At 40.1% G+C, this 25,157-nt stretch overlaps 1 long non-coding RNA gene across 2 annotated transcripts; it reads left to right on the top strand.

Moving 5' to 3' along the window:
- Window positions 1-9,700: 9,700 nt before the first annotated feature.
- LOC137848513 (uncharacterized) lies at window positions 9,701-24,947 on the top strand. Of its 2 annotated transcripts, XR_011091402.1 has the most exons (4): window positions 9,701-10,223; window positions 11,133-11,211; window positions 11,367-11,509; window positions 21,043-24,947. It is a non-coding gene; the product is annotated as an uncharacterized lncRNA (long non-coding RNA). The 2 variants fall into 2 exon arrangements; XR_011091401.1 differs by lacking the exon at window positions 21,043-24,947 and having other exon boundaries at window positions 9,714-10,223; window positions 11,367-14,100.
- The last annotated feature ends 210 nt before the right edge of the window (window positions 24,948-25,157 follow it).

The raw sequence follows: 25,157 nt of genomic DNA, 5'->3' as shown, positions 1-25,157 counted from the left end.
GTAACAGTTAGTAGGGAAAATGCTTGACTATAACCAATGGAGGTGCACTTATATTGTTTGGCTTACCTTTCTGCAACTGCGTGCAGTGTGAATGGAATTCAACACCATTTCGTAGTGATTTATGACAGCATCCTTTCCCCTGTGACACTTGTGAGTGGAGCAGCAGCTGAAAACACATAAAACAGGGTATATTAACTCTACAGGTCCACAATTTACACATCTTATATTAATACTTATATTTATAAATCTGTAAGTTCTCTAGTTTCTTACAGATTTAGTTTATATGCATATCAGCCTGTCAGAGAGTCCTGTAGGTCAATGCCAGGCACCCAGTGCATGTGTCATGGAAACAGACAATCTTAAGAGGTAGGTGCTTGGACGCATCTTAAAGTACACTTGCATGTCAGTAGACATAGGATCTTTTCAATTATTCAGTTGTAGGACTGTATATTCTTGATTCTTAGTTTAAATCTGAATGGGAGCCTGAAATGAGAATGATGACTGTAACTGCTAACGTGAGGTATTGGCTTGCTTAATTATACGGAGAGGCAAATAAACCAGACATGCTAGAATCACAGAATCACAGAATGGGCAGGGTTGGAAGGGACCTCTGAAGATCATCTAGTCCAACATCCCTGCTGAGCAGGATCACCTAGAGCACACTGCACAGGATGGCATCCAGCCTCTCTAGGCAACCTCTACCAGTGTTCTGTCACCCTCACAGTAAAGAAGTGCCCCTCATATTCAGACAGAGCACCCTGTGCTTCAGTTTGTGCCCATTGCCTCTCATCTTGTCGCTGGGCACAACTGAAAAGAGACCAGCTCCATCCTCTCAGCACCCTCCCTTCAGATATTTCACAGAATCACAGAATTTCTAAGTTGGAAGAGACCTCAAGATCATCAAGTCCAACCTCTAACCTAACACTAACAGTCCCCACTAAACCATATCCCTAAGCTCTACACATTTATACACATTAACGAGGTCTCCCCTCAGTCTTCTCTTTTCCAGGCTAAGCAGGCCCAGCTCTCTCAGCCTGTCCTCATATGACTGGTGCTCCAGTCCTCTCATCATCTTTGCAGCCCTCCTCTGGACTTGTTCCAGTAGTTCTATGTCTTTCTTGTACTGGGGAGCCCAGAACTGGACACAGTACTCCAGGTATGGCCTCACCAGGGCTGAGCAGAGGGGGAGGATCACCTCCCTTGAGCTGCTGGCAACACTCTTCTGAATGTAGCCCCGTATACCATTGGCCTTCTTGACCACAAGGGCACACTGCTGGCTCATGGTCAGCCTGCTGTCCACCAGGACTCCCAGGTCTGTCTCTGCAGTGCTGCTGTCCAGCAGGTCAGCCCCCAGCCTGTACTGGTGCTTGGGGTTATTCCTCCTGAGGTGCAGGACCCTGAACTTGCCCTTGTTGAATTTCGTGAGGTTTCTTTCAGTCCTACACTCCAGCCTGACGAGGTCCCTCTGAATGGCAGCACAGCTCTCTGGGGTATCAGCCACTCCTCCGAGCTTTGTGTCATCAGCAAACTTGCTGAGGGTGCACTGTGCCCTCACCCAGTTACCCAATCCCATGATAATTTCCCATCCCCCAAATGAATTCCATCTGGGTTGCTTTTTAGGATTTTGTTATTTTCACCTTAAGTGCAGGGCCCAGCCTGGCAGCCTGCATGGTCACCAGCCCCCAGCTCCTCCTGCCGGGCCCTACGCAACCATGATGTGTCCCCATCACTGGTGTTCAGCAGGGACCGGGGCCGCCTGCACCCATCCTGCTCGCAGTGCCACGAGAAGCTGTGGACGAGCTGTCATGGCATGGAGGGGCTGCGCTCCGTGCACCTGGGTGAGATGCTGCAGGACTGGTAGCTGGAGGGGCTCCACCACTGCTGCTGCTGTCGCCACCCTGGCCCCGCGTTGTGTTGGGCCCTTCTGCGGGGCTGGCAAGCTGAGACGTCCTGTACAGAGCGCGGCACCAGCCTCACGACGGCCAGGATGGGCCGCCGGCAGAGCGGGCAGGTGGCTCTGTGGGCAGCCCACAGCTGGATGCACTCCATGCAGAAGGAGTGCCCGCAGGGGTCCAGCCAAGCTGCGTCAGCCGGTGGGCCCAGGCAGATGATGCATGACTCTTCTCTGGGCACCTCTGCTGGCAGCTCCTGGCGTGGCTGGCTAATGGTGCTCTCCTCTGTCCTGGTAGGGAGATGCTTGTGCTCTGCGGGACCCTGCTCTGATGACAAGCAGGTATGCCACCAGAAGGACTTTGACATCTCAAGTTCCACCAGAAGGACTGGGCTGCCTCACCTGCCATCCAGAAGGAGACCTCATGACTCTCATGTCACAGGAAGGACCATGACATCTCATGTGCCACCGGAATGACCGCGATGTCATGCGTTCCACTAGCAACACCTCCAGATCTCACTTTCCAGCACTAGGATCTCGAGCTCTCAAGTGCCACCAACTGGTCTGGACACAGGCTGGATGCTCAGGGCACTTATGGCCAGCTGCCTTTTGTGAAGCCATAGGGTGACAGTGACTCTAGTAACATCAAAAGGCTCTTGGGGTGCCCACACTGACAGGAGCAACGTCTGCCAGGCTGGGGTCCAGGCTAGGAGCTCAGCCTTTGGCCTGGGAACTGCCTGGGAGCCACGGATGTCCTTGATGTGCAGCTGGACACCTGAGCATGGGGAATACCCTTTGAGGTAGAGACCATTGAGGAGGATACAAGAAACTGGGGAACAATTTACCACCTGGAAAGGTGAAAGAGAGCCTGGGCATGAGAAGATTGGCCCAAGGAAGTGGGAACATGCATGAGAAATCAACAGTTGTTTAAAGAACATCAGGAGCATCAGCCCTCAGGGTACCAGCCACTCCTCCACAATACCGACATTTACAAAGTAATATGTAAACAAAATCATGCTCTCAAAATCTTTGAAATTCAAAGAAAGGGAAAATGGTCTTTCATTGCATTTTTTTCATTTGAGCTCTTATTTTCTTCAGCTTGTCTATGATGCAGTGTTACTTCTTGTGCTTCTTCCAAAGAGAATCCGCTCTATTGTTAAGGGCTGTAACTGAGTACTTTCATATCTGCCTTCCTCAGAGCATGCAGTAAAACTAGAACATGCATTATCTGTGACCAGTTGTAACATCTCTATTTCTGAGACAGCTTTTGACTTGAGCATCCATCCAAATATTTGCTGATTGAAGAGCCTTCGTGCATGACCTATGACTGATCAAGCATGAACAATAATACATCAGATCAGCTTAATGCACTGAAAACAATGGTATGGTCTAAGAACAATGTTATAAGGGCATGGAGAAAGAAATGTTTTCTTTTGCTGCTGAAAATGAATTGTCTTACAATAATGTCAGTATGAGAGTGAACAGAAGCTGAAAAGAAAGCAGAGAGAGCAGCAGTGAGTAAAGCTGCTATACAAAAAAAAGCTAAGCAAAAATTCTATTATACAAAAATTACATTATACCTTTATTACATTAAAATTACATTATAGTTCCATTATGTAAGTGATTATGATATACAAATTTTAAATATTATAAATAATATACATCCTATATATAAAATACATACTCAAGCAGATGATGGATTGTGTTATTCATCATCACTGAACTGTGTTTTGCCTTGGGTTGCCCTCACCAAATATGATCCAGATCATGACCTGTGGATTTACTTCCTGGCTTGACCTCAGACTTGCTGTATCACCAAGAACTTGCCTGATGATCCAAGCCCTTTGTTGAGCTTTGCTACCACCTCTGGTCTGCCATGGTCACCTTGCTTCAACACTGTGGGGTCTGGGCCCTGGCTGATGATGCCCCTCCCCTTCCACCCTTGTTGCTATGCTCAGCTCCAATCTCCCCGTGCTTTAAGGAGCTGCCACCCTCAGCTGTACCCTAACAAATGTCCCCAAAGCACAGTTGCCACTGTTGCTTTTCCAGATGACTCTGTTCAGTTTACAGCAAAGCTTAAAATATTTATATTATATTTTTAAGGCCCTTTAAGAAGATGTGATATCAATTTCTTCTTTGTCTAATGTACTGTAGACTTTACTTACTGTGGTATATTTACATGTTTGGTTATGTATGTAGAATTTTTGGTGCTCTGTGACAAATTTACCATGAGAATAGATCAAAATGACCAAAATCAGATTCAAAGTGACATCTGAATTCAGCTCCCCAGAAGATGCTCCTGTTTGTTATTTATATTCAAGCTAAACACAGGTTGAGATCCAAACTGGAAGCTACTACTGGCACCTGATCTCAAAGGACGTACATACAGATGTGCACATACATCATACAGTGTAGCACCATGCAGAATACTTCTGCCTTAGTAGTTCTTTTGGAGCTAAAACCAATTCATCCTAACTCTCAGACTGAGAACCCTTCTAGGAGACAGTACAATAGTAAGTCTCTTTCCTGAAATGTTTTTGCTTAGGCTTAATATATCAGCTCAATGGAGCTAGCTCAGCTCTTTAGCAGAGGTTATGTTGTGCAGACTTGAAATCCTAACTCTCCCCTTTTACCACGGGATGTACGTGTCAGATTAGTATGTCATCATGAAGATCTCTCTAGACAGATATCTTGAGGCATGTGTTTACCAAAGACAGTCACAGGGAGGACTTGTTTGCTGAGGTGTATGTTCTTTGCTAACAGATCTGCTGCAGAGATTTGTATGTGAATGACAACTTCCTGCATTGACAAGTAGCCACCGTAGATCCTGACAGAAATTAAAATTTTATTAATTTCTCCTAAAGAATGTAGACGGGTTTCATCTTGACGCAATTTCATCTTTCTTTAGGTTAAAAGTTAGATCTGTTAATGGTAAAAGATTTCCAAAACCTCCTGCAAGAAAGGGAAGTTAAATACTTAAACCAGAGACCAGAGCAAGACAAAATACAGATTAGCAGTGTCTTTAAGAATGACTGAAAGAATAGAGATCTTCTCAAGTTTTATTAGATCCAAAACAAACTCCAGAGAGTTTCTAAAAGAGAGAGAGAGAGAGAAGAAATTGATTCCATTATAGTCTGTGCCATTCCACTTTCCACAAGAGATTATGCTTCAAGTTTAATCAAGCTACCAAATTATGGTCCTATGGAAGTACCCAAATAAATGCATACCAAGTGGTCAATTTGTTATATACACATCCTTAGCCAAATTTGGCATTATTAAGGAAGTTACTCAAATGTAAATGCTTAAATATATCAAGAAGTTGGGATTTGGTTGTAAAATTTCCACATATGAATAAAATTTTATTCTTATTTTTTCCTAAAATATAGCCATGTGTGTGCATATATACAATAATGCAGCCATGTTCTTACAGTCAGATTCCAACATCTGTAGTCATTCCTACATCTGTGATACCAAGAACTATGCTTGCAGGATGGTACAAGTTGCTCAGTTCAGAACAGGAATATGAAACTGGAGGAAGTCTACTGGCAAGTGGCTGAAAAAGCTACTGTGTTCTTGGAAAATAAATTATGATACAGAAACATGACAACATAGCTATTACCTTTGAACAGGGGAGCAAAAGTTTGCCTACTCCCTGAATAGTGTGTGACTGTAATGGAAACATTCAAGTTTGAGTCTGAAAGCTGTGGAAACACAAAGTCATCACAAAATAAATAAAGAAATGTAAATACACACATTCCCACACATGCAAGCAGAATGCAGAAAAATAATAATAATTAAAAAAAATACAATAAACACTGGGTTGAGTTTATTTACTTGGTTTTGAATGAAAGCCAATGTCACAATTAAGAACAACATGGGCCTTAGATTGTTTTTCAAATAGGTGAGGTAGTCTTTTGGTTAAAATTAGAAGAGAAGTAGTGGTTCAAGACAATGTGTCTCAAGAAATGAGCCAGACTTTCAGAGTGCTTATGCCCCACTTAAATTTTACTTAAGCCTGAGGCCTTCATTAAGCCCTTAATTTTACAGGCTTTTCTGGAGGCTTCTAAACTTCTAAAGTATTTGATCTAATAGTTATCCAGAGACATTTGGGTCAATAGCAGTTTTATGGATTTCAGCAAGCTTGCGGTCGTGTCCTTAATGAAAGTAATGTATTACCTAGGTACGTATGCACAATAGATATAAAATATATATATAATGCATGTATTTCTCTGGAACAAAGATACATATTATATACAGCTTTTCCCTGTCTACTAAACAAGATGCTTAAGTATGCCACATCCTTTTTTTTTCTTCCTTATTTTTTCTTCCCAATGTGCTAAGGCAACCTATTTCAGATATGAACAATCACATTTCTGCAAGTTAACTATTACACAGTGAGTTATTAACTTTAAACACCCTTCATTCCTGAAAGCTAAGTGGTAGAAACATTTTAAGTTGGGGCAACTCCTCTTACATAAGAGAGTCTTTCTGCCAAGTAATTACCTCAGTTGGTCTTTATGTTGTAGGTGAATGTTTGTACAGAGATTTCCACTCCTCATGAAACAAAGAGCTACTGGAGAGTTCACATGCCCGGTATATGGCACAAACAGGACCAAAGCAGTCTTGTGCTTGGTGAAACTGAAGAAAAACCTCTCCAAAAAAAGTACAGAGAAAAGGAAATCAGATGCTGAACTCTAATCCTGTCTCCTGTGGAGTCCTTCTCACTACTGCTGCTTCCAGCAAAACCAAAGATATCTTGACACCTTGCAGAAGCTTGGGAACACCTGGCTGGCTCTCAAGGGTAAGTCCAAACTTGTCTATGAGCTCATTAGAAAAGCACTAGTATATTTTTCCACCTGACTTTTCTTTTCAGTTTACCTAGAGAGGCTTTGGTCAGCGCACTTTCTGCTTCTCAGAAATTCCACCAAACAAATGCTGATATGCTTGGCTTGAAACTTAAAGTGCCAAGTTAAGCAGCTGTCCTGATGGTCTTGTGCTCCCTTGAGTGCCTGAGGTTTCTATGACCTTGCAAAAAGAATAGAAAAGACGACATAAACACACACTCCTCTATTTTTCTTTTTTTCACTGGTTTGCTGGTCTGGGGACAGCATGTACTAGCTAACAAGTTCTGCCCTGTTCTATTGTTATCCTAAATTGGTACTCTTTGGTCAGACAATTAGATCAGGCAATTAGAGGGCTCTGTTGTTAGACTCTCTTTTAACATGTATTTAGATGATGGGCAGCCTAAAAAGATTAATGTGGGTGTCTAGCTAGATCCATACAATACAGTTTGGAATGACTCAGTCAAACTCACTTCCCCCCCCCCTCCCCCCAGCCAGGAAAAAAAATAGGAAGGAGTAACGTGAGGGATTTGTCCCTCAGCTGTAGTCAGACTATTAAGAAGTGATGTCTATGAATGAACTTAGGGAAGTCTGAGAATTCTTACAGAAGAAAACTGATTTGGTCCAAAAAAAAAGAGGTGTGAGCAAATATCTTTCAGACTTTGTCTTGATTCCCACTCCCACTGGAGGAAGTGTGGATACGTGGAATTGATTTAAAAAGGAAAAAAACGTGCCAGCATTTGCACAGAAATGCTATTTTTCATATACTTCAATATGAGGGGCCAAAATTCTGGCCCTTCTGTAGATTATGCAATGAAGTAACCTCCAAGGAAAGGGAAAACTGGCTGCTATGTGGATGTGGAAACATTCATTAATCACTGGATCAGTACTTTAAACATTTCCTGTTTATATCCAGAATGACACTTCTTTAAATGATACTGCCAGCTCCAATTTGGCATCGGTGTCTTATTTTGTAAAAACAAGCTGTTATCAAGTTTAACAGAAATAGAAATGTTTCCATGAAGAAAAGGATTGTGAATGGCCTTTGATTCAGACCATGCTTCAGAAAATAAAGTTTCTTCAGGAGCTGGAATCTGGTCACCTCAGAATGAAAAATTGAAAGGAATGTGCTTGAAAACAATAAGTTTGGAGTTGTCCTGTATTGCACACTTAATGAGAAAAAAAATATAAAATAATTATTATAGAGATTTCTACTTTACTGGCTCAGCTTATGGTAAATGAGCCTCTGATGGATGTGCTGTTAAACAGAAACTGCAGTTGTACTGCTCACACACCCAGAAACTTCCGTTCTGATTCTTGTTTGTCACTCACACTCTTTCAAAATTGCCATGATCAACAGTTCTCTTTTTTTTATTTTTTATTTTCCTCAGACCTAAATTTACCTCCTATTGTGGTCAGGACCCTAATAACACAGAGAATTCTGCATATCTGAGGCCACTGCAAGAATGTATAGGCAGATTTTGCAGGGAGAGAGAGAGACAGAGAGAATGGGGGAAGGAAAAAAAAAAAAAGACAAACCTTTCAATATTCCATTTCTACCTGTCATCTTCAGCGTGGCAAGGCCAGGCTTCTAAGACTGTATGTATAATACCAAATTCCTATGCTAGGAAACAAAGAAGAACTTTGGTTCTGAGTTTAAGTGGCGCAAAATAACTGTGCCAATTCTCTTAAACTCTTTTGCCCTCCAAAACCGGTTGGCTGAATCCAAATTACCAATTAGGACAGATTCCAAGGAGCATGCCTGGGAACTGTCTGTGGGAGCCCCACTTGGCCTCCACATGGTAATCACAAGTGTCATCCTGATACTGGTGTATCCATCTCCTCTTCCCCAGCTCGTACCTAGCCGGGGAAGGACCTACACAGTAAGATGCTGTGGTAGTAGCAAGTTACACATACCCTAACAAAGATGTGGCTTACATGGAAAAGGGAAAGGCCTTTTTGCCTTTTTTTAGAGAAGACAATGAAGAAACACACCCAGACTTCATATTTTTTCCCTTGTCTGTGTGTCTGAGCCACCAAATCAATGCATGAAAACACCGTTCCCAAATCTCAAACTGTTTCCCTTGGAAAATGGGTGGGTGGCTAAATCACTGAACATGGTTCTTAAAATATTGTATGTACCAGAACACTATGCATGTTAATTTCTTATATGTTTTACTGCTTCAGCACCTGAAAATAACAGGCTCTCATAGTATATAAACTGCTGGTGGAAATGTGAGTTTCTTGTCATATTTTGTGTGAGCTGTAATTCTTAGGGTTGAGTTGCAAGGTAAAACCTATTTAGCAGCCTCAGCAGAAAAGTGTTCTGGATGCTTCAGTGTTTTGGCATTTCTAAATCAAGGCAGGAAAAAAAAAAAAAAAAATGAGTTAAGAAGGCTGCAGTTTCATCCAAGCAAATTCAGTTCAGTCCAGAGAAACTGTTTGCAGGTCAGTGGGTCGTATCAAAGAATGCTATAGAATAACTTAATCTGGTGCTGTCTGTTAAGTGTTTATACGTTCAGGTCCCTGGCCAGCAGAGGAACTGTAAAACTTTGGCTTTCTGTTCAGGCTGTCCTGATGTATATTACCCACAACAAAGTATTCGTCCTTTTCCTATACAACACTGCCTTGTTCTGTGGCAGGGCCAGAAATGTAGGAATGTGGATCCCAGCCAAGTTGGTAGGGAGAGAATTCCCTCGACCTGGAGGACTCCAGCCCTCTCCACGTCTGCATCTTTTGTTCAGCGTGTTGGGCCATTTGTAGTGCATGCTCCTCCATGCTGCCCGCAGCTGCTATTCCCCCTCCTGCATCTGCAGTTCCCACAGGCGGCCTGGGTGGCCACGCTGGGTTTGTGCATTGTGGGGTAGCCAGGATGTGGCTAATGAGAGGGCAAACGTGGGGAAGGCCAGGACTTGGCTATATGTGCATAATATCAATAAGTCAATGTTCACAGGCTGGGAATACCACAGTGTCTGAGCTAAGGGAAGCTCTTTGTTTGCTTTTCCTTGCAGTAGTGACTGGGTTACTTAAGCCTAATAGAAGACTCTTTCTTTTATGCTCTGTAAGCCTGAGCCATCACAAATCAATTACAGAAAGCCTATAGGAGTTGTCCTCTCTAGCTCCTCCCAGGAAGGGCAGCTGAGAATGATTCCTGATGAATAAACTCCATAGTTCCCAAAGAGGGTTGTGTTCCATGAGCTCTAAGTGTTTCCTTCTGTTTCAAACTCACTCAGAAGGAGAGATGAGTTTCAGGTGAGGTAGTGGTGGTAGAAGAACAGACATTTTACACATCTTCATCAGTGGGAAGTTCCTGCCTGCCCTTCTCTTATTGTAGCCTTAGGAAATGTTCACACAGGGTCCTCCCTGAGAGTGAAGTCAGCTGCAGAGCAGCAGGGCTCTGGACTCTTGTTTGATACAGAGATGGAGTTTTACTTCAGAGTTCTCCTTGGAGGCTGAATGCAACAATTCCTGGGAAGTTTAGGGTTAAAGAAGTAAGTGTTTTTTTCTGTTATAAAGATAGGAATTACTGTGAATTTAGCCTGTGACTCTGGGTCCAGATGTTAAAACTGACCAAGTCCCACCTCTCATACCAAATTCAGTGTTAGTTTACAAAGGAACGAAGCTAATCAGCAAGGATTTAAATGACATCTTTTTCCAAAGTCTGTTTATATTATCTGCTTTAATCATACTTTCATTGGGCCAGAAAATAATAACATTGTAATAACATTGTGCCAGATAAGCCACTTTAAAAACAGGAAGAAATTGAAATTATAAACACTGAACTGGCAGAGAAGAAGACCACTAGAGATTGCCCAAATGGTGCCGCAGTGTCTGCAGACATTACAGGGAGACAATAGGAGACAATACAAGGGGTTAGAAATGGGATCTAGAGGGGAGGGTGTTTGTTCAGAGGATGAAGATCACAGCCTCTGAGATTTGTATTTGATGAGCCTTATTTTTAAAAGTATTTAAGCATCTAAGGAGCCAGGTTGGAGTCTTTGGGACTTCACACATAAGCTGGGAATCTAGGTGCTTTTGAGATCTTACTAGTCACCATTTTGCTGCTTTACATACTGTAAGAGTCTGGCTTTTTGAGCCTGATTTCTCAAAAGTGCTTGGCATTCACTGAGGGATGAAATAATGAAGCTTGAGGAGAGCCCCAGAGCCTGCAAGCATTGAGGAGCCTCCATATCGATGCACACTGGTGATATATGGATATTCTGTCCTCTGCCTCAGTGCTCCCACGACCCGTTACTTAAAATTCCTCAGACCATACATAGTCTTTGACCTCCGTGAGATTGCTCCAACAAGTAATGGTTTGTTGCCAGCTTTTTAATTATCCTTTCCACCCTGCAAGGGTGTTGTGATGCATAATTTGAGTTTGTAAATTGTTTTGGCAGGAAAGTGCTTTGACAAGCAATATGTTGTGTGCTGCAGTGCTTGGTTTTAGTCCAAAGAGAGAAGAGCAGCAGAAAGGAGGTAGGGATTTTATTTTATCCTCTGCATTCCTGAATCCATTTAGCATGTAGCTAAAAGGGCCCAGAAATCTCCAGATGTTAGACAACCTGTGAATATGCTTAGCTGCTCTTTATGAAACTGTATTGGAATTTTTCTCATGCCATTAATTTCTGCAGGTCCAACACATGTAGTGTCCTGAGAACTGAGAGAGAAGGAACAGTAAAGTTCAGACTGAATAATCCAGATTCAAGAGATGCTTCCAGTTATAAAGGGTGGAGAAGTCCTGACACCTTCACCTCTTTGGATATTTGCAATTGCAGTGAGTGGATTAGTTCACAAGGGATAGGAAAGGATGCTTAGTTCTTTGTACTGTATGATGGAGGAGATATGAAAGTTTGTGCAAGGGGAGTACTGTCCACAGCAAACAACCTCTGACTCTTTATGTAGTTATTAACTAACTTCTTTAACTTAAAATTTTATCTTAGTTAAAGGGGAACCTTGGAAGTTTGGAGTTTGTACATTCTTGCATCATCTTAATGGGCTTAGGAGGAGATGTGTTTAAACTGTCTATGGAGCTCAGAGATCCAAGGACTGGCTGTTTCTTTTTTATTATTATTATTATTTTTTTTTTTAATGGTAATTCAAACACTTGGTTCTTCTTTGTTTTTTTGCTTAACCACTCCCAATTATTACATGCACAGAGATTGCTGCTGCCAGTAGTTGAGTCTTCTGCTTATTTGCTATATGACAGAATGAAGGAGGACAAGGGCAAGAGAAGGAAGCCTGATTTATTGCCTTTCTTCTCAGCTTTGAAGAGCTCAGATGATTTGTAGCACAAATAAAGAGAAAACTGCTTTGGGAGAATGATCAGAGGGGAATGAGCTTGTACCTGGGGGCATACAGACATGCATGTTAGATTGGAACTTTATTACATTTTATATGTGTGCATATATATGTATATAAATACATGTGCACACACATTAAAGTAACAGTGTGACTGATAATGTCTGTGCAAGGAAAAGCAGGAATTCATAGCTATCATAGCTATCTACAATACAGATAGCCTGCAGATGAGCTAGTCACTCCACACTTCCTTGGAGTCAATGGTGAGAACCATTAGCAGAACACAATTCATCTTATCGTCTGAAATGAATCACATTTTTAAAAGCCTTTTCGTCTCTATTGCATATAGAGGAGCATAAAGCAACCTCTTGGTCTGCAGAGAGATGTTGCACAAAGTGTAACATGAAGTGAGATGAATCCCTCCTTTCCTGTATGAGCTCTCCAGTGTATTCCACATACATTTTACCATATTATATGTTGCTTATGAAGCTTTTTGTGTGCATGGCATGTTTTCTTGCCAAAAGCCAATCGGTAAACCTGATCTGAATCCAACTGAGGATTATAACAGATTTCTCGATAAGACAACCCCAGTACATACTGCAGAGGGTAACAATTTCTCAAATGCAGTGTTCAGTCTAAGAGATCTTCAGTTTTTGGAAGCTTCTTTATAGAATTAAGTTAGTTTATTGATCCAGATTATAAAATGATCCCACAGATATTACTCTTAGCACAACTTAGAGAGCTCTTACCCGTAATATGGGGCAAGGGACAGAAATCTCTTAAACCAATATTTCTGCTTTAATTTATGTTTGGAGAGAAAGTGTAAAGTACTGGTCTAGCATACAGTTGTTGCATGCTGAATGATTTACTTCTTTTTTTCTTTTTTCTTTTTTTTTTTTTTTTTAAAAAAAAAAAAAAGTAGAGTAGATACATTCTATCCAGGTGTATATTCTCCAGGAGGAGGTAAACTCTGTAATGTAAATGTGCACATATCAGTAGCATAGGCACTGACTAAAGTTGTTATATGACATAAGGCATGTCTCTGAACTGCTTAGGAGAGTTTAGGTTCAAATTATACAGGAAAACATCAGATGACACCAGCCTGGTTAAAAGTCTTTTGCCTATTTGTACAGAGAGATAGGGGCATGGCTGAAACTCAGGGGTTATCTGAGGTACTCAGATCCACTCTACCGTTATGATGTCAGCATCAAACATCAGATGCTGAGGTGCCCATGGCAGAAGTCTAGCTGTCTTAACTCCCTGTGTAGTTAGTGGAGAGAGCGAGGGGTACCCTCTGAAATCAGTTCAGATTCAGATTTGAACTGCCTGTCTATAGATGCCTCTCTCAGCTGACTGTAGAAGGATCCTGTAGTGACTAAGCACTGAGTGTAGGTGCTCTGGCTAAATGGATCAATGCAGGTGCTATTGCTCTTGGCCCCTTGGTAGTCACTGTATGGCATTCGTAAGGCCCGTAGGAAGTCCAGAATCAGATCTGCATTTGGTAAGCATGTTTTTCCTTAGTTACTGTAGCACAGATTTATCAGTCAGCAGCATTTTTCTATGTTTGCTCTTAATCTAAGGATCTCTTTCCTGAGAGTGCTGACAGAGAGTACATGGATAGATTTCCAGGCTGCACTACCTAGAGAGAGCAGTGCTTACAATCAGTTCATTAACTCCACTTGCATTAGGTACTTACACAGCGGATGTTTACTTGCTGTCTTGGCCGTAGTTGTAATGGTAAGTGGTTGCTAGGAGGCAGGAATGGATTAATTCTAAACAGAAAGGCAAGAGAAGAATCAGCTTTTGAAAGGGAAAATTTGTGTCCCCTTAAAAAGATCAGAATGACATGTAAGTACTTTGAGTACTTTGTCCTCTAGGGAAAAAAAAAAAAAAAAAAAAAAAAAAGCAAAATAAAACAGGACAGAACAAAAAAAAAAACACATATAAAACATGACATCCAGATAACCATCCCCAAACCTGGTGGAATGGTGGAATTGCTAGGGAAAATATGAAGATGTAACACAGAGAATATATCAAATCTGCAGGGTCCTGCTTTCATGCTTTCAGTTTTGAAGTTGCAAAGAACAAATAGAGGTTCTGTCACATCTACTAGTCTGATTTTTGAGTCTGGTGATGTGTTGGCAGCATCTGATGCATTGGACCTAAGAACATATTTTTCTCTTTTGATAAATTCTGTAAATGGTTTCATACAAAAGGGTATGATATCCTATTTGGAAACAAACAGTATGTTTTCTTTGTTCATTCTGGAGGTTGTGTAAGGAAGACCTAGAATGAGAAAGTTGAGGAAGTTTCTGCTAAATAGTCTTTTTAGATTTATTAAAGTGAGAATATTCTCAGAAGTATTTTTTTTTTCTGTTGTTTGCTTGCTTGCTTTGTTTGGTTTTTGGATGGTTACATGGTTGTTTTTTGAAGGCGTTCTGTAGTGCTGGAGAGTGCACAACTCCACCAGGGAATAGGAAGGCACTGTAACAACACTGATGGAATGAATTCAAAGACAGAGTTCTACAAATCTTACCTCTTCCAGCACATTTGTGAAGGGAAACAGAATTTCACTGAGACAATTGGGTGCTCTTTGCTGTTACTGAAAATGAAAAGAAGCTGTTGCTGGTAGTATCTATATTTTATGGGTCCCCTAGTATGAGATCATAGAATCGTAGAATCACTTAGGTTAGAAAAGACCTTTAAGATCACTAAATCCTATGGAGGTAAAGGAGAGGTCAAGAGACGGGCCACTAAAATGTTTAAAAGACTAGAGCATCTCTCCATGAGGAGGGGCTGAGAGATCTGAGACTCTTCAGCCTGAAAGAGAAGGTTTAGGACAGACCTCATCAATGTTTATAAATACTTGAGCAACAGCCTCTTTCCAGTGATGCTCAGCAACAGAATAAGAGACAGTGGGAACAAACTAAAACACAGGAGGCTCTGTCTGAACGCCAGGAGACACTTCTTTACTATGTGGGTGACAGGAACAGGTTGCCCATGGAGGTGGTGGGTTCTCCCTCCTTGGAGATATTCAAAAGCCTTCTGGACACGGTCTGGGACAAATGGTTCTAATTAGTCCTGCTTCAGAGGAGATGCTGGACAAGATGCCCTCCAGAGTTCCCTTCTAACACCAGCTAATCTGTGATTCTGTGTATGTGGGCCTGGAGAGCAGCTGTGGATATGTGGTTGTCACAGCTCAAGAGAAAGAAGCTGTTCTTGTACACATGACAAGAGATCAGTGGGGAAGATATCACTTTCGGCTTATTCTTCTATGAATTTTGGGGTAATTAACACACAGGCTAGCACTAATGCTTGCAAGACTTGGGTCTGTGGAACAAACCATTCCATGTTCCTCCTAGGCAGGGGGAATAGCAGAGAAAAAAAAAGTTTCATTGTTACTGGTATTTGTTTGCACAACCATGAGCCAGCTTCTTTTGGCTTCTTTTCAGCTACCAGAAATCAGCCCAGGCTGCCAGTAACCTGGTTTGGGTTCAGCTGATCTTTTGTTTACTTGTTACTTTAAGTGCCATAGACACAGAAGGTTAAAAAAGCAAAGGAGAAAAAATTAATAGCAAGGATGAGTAAGAGTCAAGATCATTAGATTTTATTTCATGTGTGAGGTGTTTGTAACACAGCACGTTTGGTAAACACCTGGCCTAGCTTCCCCTACGAGAGAAGTCCTTCCTCAAAAGAGGTAGCCCATGATCCAGGACACATAGCAGTAATGAGTCCTGATGTTTTTCATGAGTAACCTTAGATTCTTTCCAGACTTCCTTCCTTGCAAATTCACCAGATAAATAGTAGGCCATAATTCTGCCTATTTGATAGGAAAAATAGGATACATTTTCAAATAAGCTGATATTGCACTTGTTTAGACTCAGCAGGAGAAGAGAGTTCCTGTGAAAATAATTTAGGGCATGACACTAAGAGGGCATGACAATCTTATTATCAGAAGTAGAGTAAATGTTGTAGAACATCTTAGGTAGTTAAAAGAAGGTCTTGGTGATCCCTAAGAGATGGAGTTGTATATGGCTGAAGTAACTCTGCAGGCTGACACAACTCTGCTTTTACATTCATCTGCTCTCAGCAGTTGCAGGTTTTGTTCTCCTGGATCACATCTGCAGCCTTTGCAACAGCAGGAGCTCTTCAGCATGATACACATGCCACATCTGAAGCTGTATTCCAAGACCTTCCCAGTCAGTTGTGGCAGGGTTCCCTCATACAGAAAGTCTCTTTGAAGAGTGGGCAGAAGAGGTAAATGCTACTTGGGCCTCTGTTTTTAAAGCTAATTCTTTTTTATATACCTAATATGGCAAATCTGGTCTCTGTGTAGGAACTGAGAACAGAAAAGTTACTAAGGTTTGTGGAGGATAAATGTTTCCTTTTGGTATTTTAAAGAATACAGTAGAAGCCTTAAAATAAAATACCAGCCCAAGAAGTTCTTTAAATAGCACAGGGAATATGATGAGCTCTGAGTCCACCAGAAACAACACAGGAAGAGGAAAGCCAGGGAACAGACTGTTGGTAGCAGGAATGATGGTAGGACAAGTTATTTCTCCAAATATCAACACACGTTTGACCCTGATATAAGTAGACTCTCACTAATAAAGAGGAGAGTCTACCATGACGGATTATACTCTTCTAATTATGGAGCCCTTCCTATGATAACAGACAGAAACCGCATGCTCGCCTAGGTTTTGATGTCTTGCTGCACGTGTAGATTTAATAGTAAGCTTCCAGAGAAATAAGCAGAAAGCAGAATGGTGCCTTGTAGAAAGGAACAATGCAGGAAAATTTTGTCTTGCTCTCTTACTTGAACATATTGCTCCACTAACAAAAACAGAACAAAACAAACGAACAAAAAAGTGATTCTGGCTACTTTTTATAGAAATTTTGGCTTATAAACTCAGCATTGAGCTTCAACACCATTTATGTGCTGGACAGAAACTACTCTTGCTATCAGAGATTATAGTTCAGTCCTACAACTACAGCAGTATTCAACATTATAGGGAAAAAAACTCAATCTTGTCACTGATACATTGTTGCTGTTAAAAACACTGCAGAGTCCAGCTCCCTCCCCTTTGTCTGTTGATCTTTATGGGTGTTGCCTCACAGAATTAGTTGATAATCTCATTATAGTTAATCCTGTTTTCTCCTTTTACAAAACAATCTTGTTGTGACTGACTGAGCTTCCTTTTCTTCCTATTTCTCTTTTTCCTTAGTTATTTCAGAGATGTTCTCTAGAAAACATGAACTCAGGGTGAATGCATATCCTGTTTAGTGGCTACAGCTCCAGACTCATCAATCTCATCTACTGTCCCTATCAATAATTATTTTCTTTGAGCCAAACAACGTACAAATATAATCTGTGGCTCCTTCATGTTCAATTCACCACTGTGCATAATTGCTCTATTTTGAAGCAATTAAGACTTCTCAAATGACATTTGGGGTTTACATTATCTTTTATACCTTTAAAAAGTGGTCTCTTTGACGAGGTTTCTTTACCAATGCAAAATACAGATGGCTTATAAAATTGCAATTGCCTACAAACATTTTTGGCCCTTAGATACAAAGGTGCTTAATAAAGTAGATTCACTTAATCCAAGACATTTCTAAAGCATAACTAATCATGAATACATTTGTGCTCACCAGCAGCTGTTAGTGAGCTTTTCTAAAAGTATGTAAATGTTGTTTTGGTGTGTACAACAATTAGAAGTATGCACACAGTAAACATAACTCTAAACAGCAATTTAGGAAGGTGATAATCACATTGCATCTACCTGTTTATTCTGCCAAATGCTAACTATATTCAACAATAGTATACTTGAATTGGAATTGGAGAGGATTTGCACAGACATGCTTTTTGTTTTTTGTTTTCCTTATTTAGTGCTTGTGAAAAGTGCTAAAGAAACCAAAGCTTTTATTTTTATTTATATGACATGGACAGTGAATAATCCCATTTCCTGAGTTTGTTTAATCAGCTAATCCTATTTGGGAATAACGACTTTCAAAAGTAGAGAAGACACTTCAGTACACCCTACTTACCACAGGACGTTTGGGAGGTAAAGAAAGCTCAGAAATTTACTACTGATTACTTTTATGTAGTTATAAAAACTATAATGTAGTTAGTTATACTGTAATTCTTCATTATCAGTTGTGCTAGAATTTCTGCACTAAATGAAGCAAGGATTGTAGGAGAAAGCAGTGTCTCATTTTGTTTCAGCCTGGAAAGAACAGATAAGCATTTTGGGCATGTACCAAGATTAGTTCCACTCAAAAATCTTGCCTTTAAACTTTTGGACCAAAAAGTATGCAACAAGGATATTTACAACCTCAATACTAAATATGGCTTAGTTATATTGTACATGACAAAACAATTTCAGCATAGTTACACAAGCTGTCATTTCATTATTAAAGGGTATCTCAGGACTGCCTGCCCAGAACTGCCACATAAAGCAATGAGTGTTGTTCATTCCTTACGATTATTTTGCATTCAGCAACACCTTGGTCTGAATCCACCAAGCAGACTATTCTTGCCAGGAACATTTTTCACTCTAAATAGGAAAGATCATCTGATTGTGGCAATGAAGAAGTACTGTGATTCTTACCAGGGAGGGAATGGGGAGGGAAAAGGTGTGAGCACAGACCCTAAGGACAATTAAGCACCTATATGCTGGTGCCCACATATCATGTGGCAACATTGGCAACATACCATGTTAACAATAAGAACTTCTACAACAGAGTCACTTACTGTGTAGCTGTAAAGCTGCTTAAAATCTTTCAATGTCTGACTTGTGCCTATAAACTTTTGGCTTCTGATGTTTCTGCCATTAGAGGCATTAGGCTTCTGCACTAGGCTTCAACTCAGAACTCAGACAGAAATAGGTGGTCCATGTATATGGAGGAGCAGTGTTTAACTCCTTACTCCAAATTAATTAAAGAGGAAAGAATTTAAACTGGATCCTGTCATCTCCTAGCTGAGCACTCTAGTCACTGCGTTCTGACATGTTCCACATAGATATGTTTCAAACTTTTCTGTTCAAGTTTTTCTTCTTCTCTTAAAACACAGAAATACTGCTTGGAGCAGGGATAGTAATCCCAGTGCTCCTAAATGCTGTCTTCAGCATCAAGAGACAGAAGGAGGATGCCCAAGGAAGTCACCAGCCCTGGAAATATCTAAAAAATGTGTAGGTGTGGTGCTTAGGGACAAGATTTAGTGTTAGACTTGGCAGTGTTAGGTTAGACTTGGTGATCTTGGAGGTCTTTTCCAATGTAAGTGATTCTAGGATTGTAGGAAGCAGTTTTCTTTTTCTTGCCCAAAGACTATTTCAGTAATTCATATGGAGAGGGTTAACTTCTACAGGAGAAACAGAAAAAAATATATAAATAAAAATATTACCCCACTTGACAATAGAGCACACATAGAAAAATCTGTTCAAACCAGATGAGGTCCTAGGTCACAGTCTTGGTACTTTGATTAACAAGTTATTAAGTTATCAAGGTTTTTCATGAGAACAGATGACCTGGCCACAAATGTGTCCAGAGAAGATATTGATAAGCAGAAACAGGAGGTACACATACACAGACCCCCTTGCATGTGACACAAAACACGTTTCCCAGTAAGTGGTACTGGTGTCAGGGACAGGGGGGCTATGACAAACCCGGTAAATACACATCCTCCTGTCATTTCCTCTCGGTCAGCTCTAAGCCCTCCTGGATCAGTGTGCTGGCTTCTAGGATGCCTGTTGTTTGGTCTGACATAGACAAAAGATGTTGTGTGAAGCACTTGGGTGTTTAGGCAAAGCCTGTTATTTCTCTCTAGGTGAAGAAAGACTCACACATTATCAATGCTGAGTGTTGTAGTATTCACCCTCAGTGATGTTCCCAAAGATTTACAGCTGTGGAAACATTAAAACTGAGACCAGCCCATGTAATTTCCATGCTAACACCTTTCTCTCTACAAGATCTTTTTCTCCCTACTAATCTGTTGTCTTGCTGAAATGATTTGTATATAGGGGGCAGATTTGTATTCAAGTGTCTTGTGGTGGTATTAATGTATAATAATTTACAATAAGAATCCATTAGAATTGCATCTATTAAAATGGCATAGGAAGTGTCCCAAGTACTTATCCATTTCAGAATTTTCTTCATTTTCACTAGTGTCTCTCCTTTATAATCTGAGAGCTTTTGTAGTGCACAATGCTAGCAGAGCATATTCCCTGGCTACTTCATGATGTTGGCACACAAGGTAAAGGTCTTTCCAGATAAATCCTCTTCCTTCTGCTGACCTCTTCCTAATGCTGGCCTGTTTTCCTCATCTCTGTTTACTTTTACCTGTAAGAGTCATACTAAACTCTGCACTGTTGGGCAGTCTTGGGATAGAGCTGAGGAAACACTGGACTGTTCTTTCCCACTCAGCCCTAGGAAATAAATGCTTTGAGATGCTCTTTGTGTGCAATTTTGGAGTATAACTTGATCCAGGGCTCCATAGGAAGACTTTGTAAAATCTTCCATATCCCACTAACCTGTTAGCAGTTTTGAGATAATGATGCAACAGAGCATTTCAGAATGGACCTGTTTTAACTCTTTTATCAAATCCATCTTTGTTCAACAAAGAGAATGAATAGAAATTCAGTTTAAAATTTGCTCATATAATTTGCTCAATCAGTACCTTAAATAAGGCCTTCTTTTTCTTCACAGTGCTCTATTTCCTACTTTGTAGATGCAAAGCTGGCATCTTGACAGCAGGAAAGCATGAACTTGATGCCATGCCCTGAGATTACAAACAATGGAACTGGAGAAAGCAACATTCTGAAGAGAAATTCCAAGTCACTGTTTCCTCATAAGGGTTAAATTAGACCTATAGCATCAATACCACCCTGAGACATGCATAGGCAGACACGGACAGATATATAGAGAAAGAGCATTCATGCTCATTTCACTTAAAATAATGCATAGGTTTTTTGGTGGTGGTGGTTTTGTTGTTTTTGGTTTTTTGCTTTACAGGAATTCTCACAGACTTCGAGACACGACATTGATGAGAGCATGCTGTCTGTTGCCTAAACAATTTCAATTGATTTTATTAAGAAAAAGAAATCTTGGAATAACATCTGCTTTAAAAGACAATATCTCTCTTTCTTATTCTGACATAATAAGTGCTGACAGAAAAGAGCACCAAATGCATCTTCTGTGAGACGTCTCAAGTATCTGACAACTGCATTCAGTGCTGCATCTGGGCTGGAATTTTCAAGAGTGCAAAGGCGCAGGTAGTCAAATTCCAAGAGAGTTGGGGACTTTGTTCTGGAGGTGTTTTGAAGCTTAGACTTACTCCTTGCTCCAAGAAATATTCTTTGCTGCATGGTAAGCCTCACTGAACAAACAAGTAATGTTGTTACCCAGGCCAAGAGTACTCCAAAGTATAGTGGATCAAATACAGGATGACATGCACAAGATAGCCTTGCTAAATAAGTTTATGAAATCCTTGCTCGTTTACTCAAAGAAGACAATCAACAAATGTTTTAATGGAAACAAACCCTATGGTGAGTGGTATCATGGCCATGGAAAGAGAGGTATCAATCCCAGGTGGTCTGAAAGGCCAAGTCAAATGGATGGAAAGATGCCCAAAGCTATTTTTGCTTCTTAGGAAGAAGTGTCACTGGTTCTTTTAGTAGCAAGAAGGCTGCAAGAAGGTCAAGGATGAGGCTTACTGTCTTTGAAGCTAACAATGAGCAAACTGGCTATATGTCAACCTATTGGGACAACTAGTATATTAGGAATGAATGTATGTGCTCCCAGCAAAGGAATATCTAACATCATAAAAGATAAATGCTGTGCTGATTGTGATATAGTCTTCAAGAATTTTGCAAGGTGTGATATCAAAGTAGTGGTAGATGGCTGTAGTGGCAAAGTAGAAAAGGAAGATGTGGAAGACAGTGGAAGGGATGTCTATGTCTATGACATAACTATTAACAATGACATGAGATTAATTAATTTTGTAGCAGTTAAGGACACAGTTGAATAGCATGGAAACTTTCTTTAAAATGTTATTAGGCGTATATGTCTATCTACAGAGGAGGTTTCTAGTAATCAAATTATATATTTTGTCTCAGGGCAAAAACTGGAAGCCTAAGAATCGATCATGGAATGACACACAAACGTGATAAGAAAATTCAGTAGACCAATTATAGATAAAACACAACATGCCGGAGGTATATGAAAAACAGGCAGGAAAAGGTAGCAGTTAAAAATAGACTTCAGAAGAAATCATGGCAGACTGAATCAAAGAAGATAATTCAGGAGAATTCCAAGTATGAGAAACAAAGGATTGTTTAACAGCGCATGGGAAAGTAATTGGAAACTGACATGCAAAGTGAGAATGCAACTTCCAAGCTGGTCTCACGCTAAGTGTGATAAAACCAAAAAAGGACCTGAAGTACTTAGGACTATGCAGAGTAAAATGCATATAACATAGGAGTAATTTATGAGAGCTACAACACACATGGAGAAAAGAAGATCAATTCAGAGTGTGAAAAAGGACAATGCAAGAATGCAGTTCTGGACAGACGGAAGGAGTTCTTTAATGACTTTCTTAGTACAGATAGCTTAGCTGCTTCTAGAAGAGAAAAGTTTAAGAGGTTTAAGAGGTAGTTGGAATTCTTGGAAACAACAAGGAAAAAGGTTGGAAATGTTAGAACTGAATTACTGAAATCAGAGATGATGGAAAAGACTTTGTGGGATCATGGGATAAGATAGCTTAAAGACTATTTAAAATGACTTTGTTGGATTGAAAATAGTTTCTCCAGCATTTTTTATAAAGTGTTGGAATAGATTTTAAAAAGGATCACAAAACTTCCTGCACAGTACAGTTTATTAATTCCTGTTTGTGACATTTTATACACCCATCCGTTACACAAAGGAGATAACAAATGAATAGCAATGTGGTTTCTGGAAAATAAGAGTGGGAGTAGACAGAAAGATTGACTCCTTCTTGTCTCCTTAAGGTGTCCTGGGAGTCATGGTACAATTATAAAATTTGCAAGAGGGACTGAAATTAGATGATTGTCAGAAGTCCTTCTGATGTTATTAGTGGATTTAGTGACTGCAAAAGAAAGACAAGTTCTTTCACTGCTGTTTGATGCTGGGCAATCAAAAACAAGTGAAGTAGAAACAGTAAATTGAAATGGTGTTTTTAATACACATGATCATCTATGCAAAAATATGCCATAACAGGAGTTTGGGGCAAACTGAAAGAATCCATGAATAATTATGATCTTTAAAACCATTAAAGAAGGAAGGAAGCAAGTATGTGGGAATTAAATGGACCACCAGCAGAGACTCATGCTCTGCAGGCATAGCCACATGCAATCAAAACCAGCCCTATAACAGGCAAGTACATTGCGATTATGGTCTGCCAAATGGTGAGCAAGCCAAATTGTAAGCCATATCACCATTTACATTGCTCTTGAGTTTATTCATCTAGATCTTAAAATAAACAGAAATTGAGTCTCATATTCTAAGAAGTTCTACTTTGGTTTGAACATAAGTGTAAATAAATTCCTTGAGTCCAAAAAGATGTGGGGAAAGTTCAGCTGTTGATGATACAAGTGTGTTTGAGGTGAATGTGAGATGGATTTTAGGTGCTCATAATGCAGTGTACCGCTGCTCTGGCCACAATATTGGAAGTATTAAGAAAAAAAAAAAAGTAGTTTATTGCTCATTTGAAACATGCTGCAGAAGCTGCACAAGGAGCTAATCTGCCCAGAATTATCAAGCAGGCTTGGATTTCAGGATAGACTTAATTGCTATTATGAACAAAATATCTTTCCCACTTATTTTCTGGAGACTACGTCTTATTGTCTAAGTATTTGCAAATGCACATATTGCTGCCCTGAAATACACTGCAGTGAATTCCTTCAGTCTACTTTATTTAAAACATTGTCCCTGGAGCTGAATAATACCTTTGTAGCAATTTGAGCTATTACAGAAGTGTACATTGGAAATTGTAGTAATCCTAATACAAAAAGGCAACAAAGACACATTCCTAAATCATGTCAAACAGCTGTTGTTTTGCTGTTGTTGTTTGTTTGTTTGTTTGTTTGTTTTGTGTTTTTGTTTGTTTTCCCTTGAAGATCACATTTAAGTTTTGGATGTTCATGCTTGAGTGTTCTTCTTGATGTATCTAATGCAGGCATATGTAAGCTGTCCACTCAGGTGCTGTTAACCACAGTTGATGATGTATTTTTGTAGGACCATGAAGAAAGCATTACCTCTGGACTTAGAAATCTACAGTAGGGTTTTTCTTTCCTCTAAGTGATTGTATAACAGAATTATTTTTAACTAGTAGTTTGTCTTCTATCTACAATTGAAAATAGAAATAAAAAATATACTAGGGATTTCTGGGAAGTCCGTGGCACAGAGAACAGAAATTATTTTACAAATATCTTCCAGATTTGAAGACAGAGTACAGCAAATGAGACCAAACAAGCTGACCTGAATTTGAAGCTAAATCTATATTTTAAGAATACCAAAACAACCAGGGGTGAGTCACTGGGTAGGCAAAAGTAACCACAACGTTTGTGCACAGTCTATACAGTGAGCTTGACATGGTTTCCAAAACCTTTAATTTCTGTTGGTTTAGAGGAACTAAACACAACCTTTAAACAAAATGCTGTGCTTTTACAAAGTCTGTGCTTTGCAGAAATGAGAAATATACTGAAAGCATTAACCCTTCAGTGCTGTAATCACAACAAAGGTTGAGCATCTGTGAGACATCATCTAGACTGTTATCTTGAATAAATCACTAAAATTTGTGCAAATTTTCTCACCTAATGAGAATATATAATACCAACATTGCAGGTACTTATTAAAATGAATGAATCCATGTCAGTAAACAAAAATTTCTGGCATCAAAATGCAAGCAGCTTATCCAAAGCTCACTGAATTCAAAGGGAGCTTTTCCGTGAAAGGGATTTGAATAAGTCCTTTAGTAGTAACACTTAATCCTGAAGAGAACTGCTGCTATTCTTAAAGATGTATTCTATCAGTATCAATGTGATATCTGTTCAAAGGTATTCATTGCCTTCTGTGGAAGCACAATGGTGAGAAAGCTATCATACCCCTCC

The sequence above is a fragment of the Anas acuta genome, chromosome Z (genome assembly GCF_963932015.1).
Source record: "Anas acuta chromosome Z, bAnaAcu1.1, whole genome shotgun sequence".
Taxonomy (NCBI): domain Eukaryota; kingdom Metazoa; phylum Chordata; class Aves; order Anseriformes; family Anatidae; genus Anas; species Anas acuta.
Note: the sequence above shows the minus strand (reverse complement) of the source record. Positions and strands in the feature narration are given on the sequence as shown.